Here is a 9,065-nt window from a genome sequence, read left to right on the forward strand (position 1 = left end):
CGTTGAAATTATGTGATGTGCCCAGTGGGATGACCCTTTACAACAAGTTGATTTAGCTGAAGCCGCTGTGTTAGTGCTGGGATGGAACAAGAGCCTGCAAACCATGTGGATGGGCCGTCCATAACGAGTTGCAGGCCCCTGATATACTCTTATTAACAGTCAGATGTCATTAAGCAGTTGAGTAAACTGTCATTATAAAACTGTTTTGTACATATGGGCCCATGGGGGAATCGAACAGTAACTCTTGATCCAATACATTTTAAGGGTGCTTAAAAACGACTCAGTCTGTGCTCACAATGTAGTTTTATCACCACAGACAGGAGTTTGGATGAGACACCCCAGCGCCTTGGCTCAAGTCAGCTTTTTTCCCCCCCATGATTCAACCATAAAAATGTCACAGCCAGTAAAAATCTAAATCTGGAAATGAAATGTCAGATGCTGTGGCATGGATCCACAAAACAACCAATCTTGGCTCGGTTGATTGAGATCTAATTTTCCAGGTCACATATCTCACTGTAAATCTATTACTGTGTCAGCAATGTGAGGACCTCATGGTCGACTCATAAGGTCAGAATAATGTGCTGGCCTGTATCGGATCTCTCTGTGTTCTACAGTATAGGTATGAGGTCTTCACTTTTCAGCATGCAGTGTAAAGTCAATTGAGGGCTAAACACTTTTATCAAATGGGCACGTGTTGTGTTTTTCAGCAAGGTTTATAGATCCTGGACAAACAAGTAGTCCAAATTATCCAAATTATTACCCCCTTTCAGTGACCTCCAACCATGGCCATGATCCGAAACTGGGTGTCAGAAATACACGCACCCTAAAGTCAATTGGGATTGCTTTATGACCCACTGGGATTGCTTCATGATATCTGCTGAGCTGTTCTTGAAACTAAAATTTGATCCCATACAGTCCATGACAGAGTTACAGGAAGCGAAACAAGCCCAATATGGCCATGTTTAGAAATTGGTGTGTCAGAAATACATCCAGCTTTCCACAGCAATATATCCAAGGTAATTTGGTTTTGCTTTATTGGCAGATCTCCTGCCATTTGAGCTGTGCACCAGAGGAAATGACCATATACGAAACAGACTTATACCTGACATGGCCATTATAATTTAATAATTTTTTTGGACAGCTTTATTTTTAGACTTTCAAATGTAAACACAACATAGATTGCAGGAACACACAGTCAAGGACAAGAAAAGTGAAGTCCATAACAGAGAACTTCCTTTTGGAACAGAAAGGACAAGTGACAGCCCAATCCACTAAATGACCCCACCAATGATCAATGTTTAGAAGTGAAACATTTCACATCCAGTCGCACTATTGGAAGACTGATTTAAATCATGGGGAAAATTGAGTGTTCCTGTCAGCCTGTGAATGAGTTGAATAGAAGGTTGTCCAGTTTAACTGCTGCTTTGGTAATAGCCTTGACCTCTATGGCAGCTGTTATATCTGGGATGACTGAAGACCTGATGATAGGAGTCTGCTTTATACTCCTGCAAATTGGCCCACGAACAGGGTCATATACCAAAAAGTCATATTATGTCAAATAGTCATAATAACATTCAACTTTAGTATCGCAATCATCTCAATAATGTTGTACTCAACCTGTTGGATTGGAATTAGGGTTGTGTTCATTAGGAACAGTGTAGCAAAACGTTAAGAAGCTGGCGGCCACTGGCTTCATAAGTAGGCATTGATCAATGCTCAATGTTAAATTAAAATCGTTCTACCATCACATCAAGTCAATATGACAACAATTTCAATGAAACTTAGCAAATGAACTTGTATGGAGGAAAACAACACCCTCCATGCCTATTGTCATGTTCTGTTCAGCCGTTAACGAGAACCACATACTTGATTTTTAACAGGGTCGTTGACATCACAGATGTTCCAACTTAAATTATTTATTTCTCAATTATGCTTTAAGATACAAATGGATTAAATGTTGTAGAAACAAAGAAAATCATGGTATTTTCCTGTTCTAGTTGAGGAATCACTATAATAGCTTTCTAATAGCTACAATAATGTGGCATTCAGACTGTGACTTTCTAGCTAACCTTCCTTTCTCAAGTAGTTAATGCTTCCTCTTTCAGAACCTGTTCATAATCCACTTCATTTTTACATGTTGAACGCTAAATCTGTTCAAAATCACAACATTGAAGTGACATTAGTGTGGGACCAATGTGTCTGATCAACTTCCCCTGGCACTCCATGTCCCTGGGGCAGGACCTTTCTCTTTGGTTTTGACTAGATGGTATACTGCTGTATGTCAGAATGGACTTTTCGTAGCAGGTTAGGAGAATTTACGCAGCAGGTTAGGAGGAACTTACGTAGGAGGTTAGGAGAACTTACGCAGCAGGTTAGGAGAACTAGGTTAAGTTTAGGAAAAGGTTTAGGGTTAGTTAAAATGCGAAATGTTTAAACTTTTGATGTCAATTTGACATAAACTGTATCCCATCTAGCCTGCAACTAATGTAAAATTACAGAGTGGTTAATAAATTGCTCACTGCTCCAAAAACTGCCTTCTGACACCATGTATCTAGTCTGTTTTGACTGACTGATTGGCCTTCATTCCAACCTCTCCCACCACTGTAGATTATATTTATAGCCTTGTAATAAAAGTGTGAAGCCTCTGTTATGAGTTTGGTAGGCCAATGCTGACAAAGCTATCTAGCCTCCAACTCATTGCAATTTGAACCCTCTGGTAAATGTGGATAAGTGTAACATTACTGAATACATTAAATGCTTTTTTTTCGAAATGGGTATAGGCTTGTTATTGCTTGTGACATATTATATTATTGAATTATTGCAAACACCCCTACGCAATGACCAAACCACCCTCTGTGAGAAATTCCTGATGCTGCCACTGAGTCACACATTCTCTGGTCCTTTTAATGGTAACGTATTGAAAATATTATCTTACATAATTTTAATATGCACCGCCTTCTAACCATCATCACATGTTCGCAGAATCCGTTGTTTACAGAGCTAGCTAGTCTACTGGTGTGTGAACCTGACTGCAGGGTGTTAGCAAAGATACTTAGGAAAGATACCTATATGGTTTCCCCTATCTGTGATGAATGGTGTAGTCATCACTGATTAATTAATTTAAACACTGAGTAATGTTATGCATATCATATGAAATATATATATGTTATCTTTAAAATTGCATAATGGTACGAGCTCTGTAAATATGTACATATTTAGATATGTTCAAGGGTTTTTATTGTTGTTTTTTATCAAACTTTTTGTTTTTGGTAACATTTAGTTTATATTGCATATATCTGGTGGTTTTCACCCACAGATTGGCAGGTAAATGGCATGGAGGGCTAGCTAGCTAGCTGGCTTTTGTTTTTGTTTGAATGATGCAGGAAACAGCTTCTTGTTTCATCTGGCTGCTGGTTCCAGATCATTTGAGGAGTCACCTGAAGCTTGAGAGGAATAAGAGATCCAGTAGGAATGCAGTGCTGAGGCAGAGGGTTCAGTGAGGATGACTGGCTACTACTCTGAACTGTATATGTGGAGAGCTTTCTGGCGCCCAGAGCTGCTGAGGAATCACCCAAGTGGGTGCTACACATTGTGAAGGAGGATAATTCCAGTGGCTCCACAACACAGGCTGGTTCCCAGAGTAAATGTTGTGTATTAGGATTATGTCTTTGTTAAATGTTTTTCATGAAGAAATGGAATGTTGTTTATCTTAGTTCAAATGTAGCCGTTTGGAGGGTGACGCCCCAGGGGAGACCGGTGATTGGACGAAAGAGGGAGCAACCCATTTTTGCCATTGTTTATAAGTAGGAGCTAGACAAAGGAGGGGTCAGAGGCATTCAGATTAATTTGGGACGTGCTTCTCCAGACACCGCGGGTCTGTAACTTATGCTGTAAACTTGTGATATTAAATAAAAGCTTCTAATCAAGGTGCAGCCTAAGCGGACTCTTTGTTGACAGCAATGAGCACCAGCATTCGACGCGATACCACATAACCCTCTACAAGATCGTCACTAGACTCCATCTTCATCAACCATCTCTCTGACAACCTTCCTCTGATCAATCCATGAACTGTCCCGTCTCCATCTTTGAAAGATGCATGCACTCAAAGACTTGACCTTTATTGGTTGACCTAGCCAGCTATAGCTAAGCTACTTATGATTATGTATTGGTTGACCTAGCTAGCTATAGCTAAGCTACTTATGATGATGTATTGGTTGACCTAGCTAGCTACAGCTAAGCTACTTATGATGATGTATTTGTTGTTTGTTTCTTGCTCTTGAAGCACCTTGAGATGTATTTATGTTATGAAAAGCGCTATAGAAGTTTAATAAATTATAATTATTAATAAATTATTAATATTATGACAATATTGCACTGATCATGCTAATTAAGATCTAAAAAATGTTGGGGGAAAAATCCTTGCAATTCCTTCTACATACAAATAACTACTGCGGTGATCCCCTGCCTGTTTCATAAGGAGCACACACATACACACACACCATGGTAGTCCATAAATACTTCCTGCCAGCCAGCCCAGGGGAAGCCCTTGCTGAGTACAGCTGTGATCCCTGTTTCCTAAAACACTCACACGTTGTCTATAAATATGCTAGCCAACCAACTGTCAGGGAAAGCCCTCACTACATGCTGACTCACAGATGATGAGGGTGGAGAGGTTAACTATGGTTATTATTAACTGTTTGTTTTGGCAATGCTTTAGGCTCCTCCGATTCCCCAATGCTTTAGGCTCCTCCGATTCCCCAATGCTTTAGGCTCCTCCGATTCCCCAATGCTTTAGGCTCCTCCGATTCCCCAATGCTTTAGGCTCCTCCGATTCCCCAATGCTTTAGGCTCCTCCAATTCCCCAATGCTTTAGGCTCCTCTGATTCACAATGATTTAGGACTCCTCCGATTCCCCAATTCTTAAGGCTCCTCGGATTCCCAAATGCTTTAGGCTCCTCCGATTCCCCAATGCTTTAGGCTCCTCCGATTCCCCAATGCTTTAGGCTCCTCCAATTCCCCAATGCTTTAGGCTCCTCTGATTCACAATGATTTAGGACTCCTACGATTCCCCAATTCTTAAGGCTCCTCGGATTCCCCAATGCTTTAGGCTCCTCCGATTCCCCAATGATTTAGGCTCCTCCGATTCCCCAATGATTTAGGCTCCTCTGATTCCCCTCCAGGATCTATTTCAGGCACCTCCAGAAACTTTGCAGTGGCAGGCAAAAAAAGGGCCCTCATTTACCTCCTTCTAACCTTGCAGTTTAGTGCCTTCTATTGGAGAATAGTTATACTACAGTTGTTTGGAGATTTGCAATAAATTGCATACTAGTAGATACCATAGACTTCCAGTCATTGCGCTAATGCTAGTTAGCATTGGCTTGCGAAATTCTAACTTCCTTTATACTGGGTTTAGGATAGGGGTCAAGGTCATGGTTAGGGTAGGGGTCAAGGTCAGGGTTTAGGTTAGGGAAGTCCCAAGGATCCCGGATAGCACTGACCTAAATAAGGCCCATGAGGTAGGTCATGTTCATTAGGTCATGCAACGAAAACATCTTCAATCATTTTGCAATGGACACCAATAATTAGAAGGCAAGACCACTCTAGATTTCTTACATACTCTTATTATTATCGGAGTGGCTACGTATCCGAGTTCTCTGGAATATATAGTTCTCTGCATATGTCGGCTCAATTGGAAATTATCTTTGAATTTCTATTGGTCAATCTGTAATGCTTCAGCGATACAGTTTGAATAGAGGACACTCAAAAGGACCTGCACCGTTATCTATGCCACGGTGGTTTTGCAAAATATTTGCTGGGAGAAGAGGCTGCCCCATCCTATGATTGAGCCAGAGTGCAGGATCAGAGTAGAAAACCACAGGGAACCTGCTGCTCCAGAGGATATCGGAGGTCGACTGGTCCAGAATCAAATCATGTTGTGTGTTGTGTTACCATACAGGTATCTTAGTGTCTATGTTGTGTTACCATACAGGTATCTTAGTGTCTATGTTGTGTTACCATACAGGTATCTTATTGTCCATGTTGTGTTACCATACAGGTATCTTAGTGTCTATGTTGTGTTACCATACAGGTATCTTAGTTTCTATGTTGTGTTACCATACAGGTATCTTAGTGTCTGTGTTGTGTTACCATACAGGTATCTTAGTGTCTGTGTTGTGTTACCATACAGGTGCAGTACCAGTCAAAAGATTGGACACCAAAATATACATGTATTGGACACGTCAGTCAATCCGGAAAATATCAAGAAGTTTGAAAGTTTCTTCAAGTGCAGTCGCAAAAACCATCAAGTGCTATGATGGAACTGGCTCTCATGAGGACCGCCACAGGAAAGGAAGACCCAGAGTTACCTCTGCTGCAGAGGATAAGTTCATTAGAGTTACCAGCCTCAGATTGCAGCCCTAATCAATGCTTCACAGAGTTAAAGTAACAGACATATCTCAACATCAACTGTTCAGAGGAGACTGCGTGAATCAAGCTTTCATGGTTGAATTGTTGCAAAGAAATCACTACTAAAGGACACCAATAAGAAGAAGAAACTTGCTTGGGCCAAGAAACACGAGCAATGGACATTAGACCGGTGGAAAGTCCAAATTTGAGATTTTTGGTTCCAACCACCGGGTCTTTGTGAGATGCAGAGTAGGTGAACGGATGATCGCCGCATGTGTGGTTCCCACCATGAAGCATGGAGGAGGAGATGTGATGGTGTGGGGGTGCTTTGCTTGTGACACTGTCTGTGTTTTATTTAGAATTCAAGATACACTTAACCAGCATGGGTACCACAGCATTCTGCAGCCATATGCCATCCAATCTGCTTTGTGCTTAGAGGGACTATCATTTGTTTTTCAACAGGACAATGACCCAAAACACACCTCCAGGCTGTGTAAAGGTTATTTGACCAAGGAGAGTGATGCAGTGCTGTATCAGATGACCTGGCCTCCACAATCACCCAACCTCAACCCAATTGAGATAGTTTGGGATGAGTTGGACCGCAGAGTGAAGGAAAAGCAGCCAACGAGTGCTCAGCATATATGGGAACTCCTTCAAGACTGTTGGAAACACATTCCTCATGAAGCTGGTTAAGAGAATGCCAAGAGTGTGCAAAGCTGTCATCAAGGCAAAGGGTGGCTACTTTGAAGAATCTAAAATATATCATATATATTTTGATTTGTTTAACACTTTTTTGGTTACTACATTATTCCATATGTATTATTTCATAGTTTTGATGTCTTCACTATTATTCTACAATGTAGAAAATAGTAAAAATAAAGAAAAACACTGGAATGAGTAGGTGTGTCCAAACCTTTGACTGGTACTTTAACTACTGCTGTACATATTGTATTCTGGACATAGCTCATCCCATATAACTGCTGCTGTACATATTGTATTCTGGACATATCTCATCCTATATAACTACTGCTGTACATACTGTATTCTGGACATAGCTCATCCTATATAACTACTGCTGTACATACTGTATTCTGGACATAGCTCATCCCATATAACTACTGCTGTACATACTGTATTCTGGACATAGCTCATCCTATATAACTACTGCTGTACATACTGTATTCTGGACATAGCTCATCCTATATAACTACTGCTGTACATACTGTATTCTGGACATAGCTCATCCTATATAACTACTGCTGTACATACTGTATTCTGGACATAGCTCAACCCATATAACTACTGCTGTACATACTGTATTATGGACATAGCTCATCCATATAACTACTGCTGTACATACCTTTTCCTACTGATTTATTGTCCATACTGTATATACTACACATATTTATATACCAGACTCTGATATTGCTTGTTCTGATGTTTCTTTTTCTTTTTGTCCTTGGTATTACTTGTGTATTAGTATTTACTGCACTGCTGGAGGTAATAACAAAAGGATTTCCCTGCTTAAACATCTGCCAAAACAGCATTCTAATTCTAATAAGATTAGTATCTTTCAATGTAATAATGGAACAGTCCTGAAGGAGTGGCATGGCCCTTCACAACAAGTTGATTCAGCTGAACCTGCTGTGTTAGTGCCTGGCTGGAACAAGAACCTGCACACCATGCGGATGGGCTGTCCAGAATAGGACATACTGTTACTGATATGCTGTTATTAACTGTCAGATGTCATTAAGCAGTTGAGTAAATTGTCATTATAAAACTGTTATTGTACATATTTGACGTATTTTAGCAGTGTCTTGGAAGGATCGGATAGTAACTCTTGATCCAATGTATTTTTAGGGTTATTTAAGTGACTCTGTCTGTGCTCGCAAAGTAGTTTTATCACCACAGACTGAGACACCAAAGCATCTTGGCTCAGGTCAGAATTATTTTCATGATTCAATCCATTCAAATGTCACAGCCAATAAAAATCTAAATATATATATGAAATGTCACATGCTGTGCCATGGATCCACAAAACAACCAAGCTTGGCTCAGATAATTCAGATCTTATTTTCCAGGTCACATATCTTGCTGTAAATCTATTACGGTGTCAGCAATGTGAGGACCTCATGGTCGACTAATAAGGTCAGAATAATGTGCTGGCCTGTATCGGATCTCCATGTGGTCCACAGTATAGGTATGAGGTCTTCACCTTTCAGCATGCAGTGTGAAGTCAATGGAGGGCTAAATGTAATATTAATCTAATACATTTACAAGGATAAACACTTGGATCAAATGTGGAGCTGTTGTGTTTTCCAGCTTTACAGATCTTAAGACAAACAACTCCAAAATGATTACCCCCCTGACAGTGACCTTTTCCAAACATGGCCATGTTCCAAACTGGGTGTCAGAAATACATGCAGCCTGAAGTCGTTTGGGATTGCTTTATGACCCTCCGTCATGGAGATGGTATCAAACCACATCTGCTGAGCGGTTCTTTAAACTCCAATTTGATCCCATACAGTCGATAGCAGAGGTACAAGAAGCGAACCAAAGCAACAGATCATTTACAATCCGAATATGGCAATGTTCAGAAACGGGTGTGTCAGAAATACATCCAGCTTCCACAGCAACATATCTAAGGTAATTTGGTTTTG

Source organism: Coregonus clupeaformis, unplaced genomic scaffold, assembly GCF_020615455.1.
Source record: "Coregonus clupeaformis isolate EN_2021a unplaced genomic scaffold, ASM2061545v1 scaf0933, whole genome shotgun sequence".
NCBI classification, from domain to species: Eukaryota; Metazoa; Chordata; class Actinopteri; order Salmoniformes; family Salmonidae; genus Coregonus; species Coregonus clupeaformis.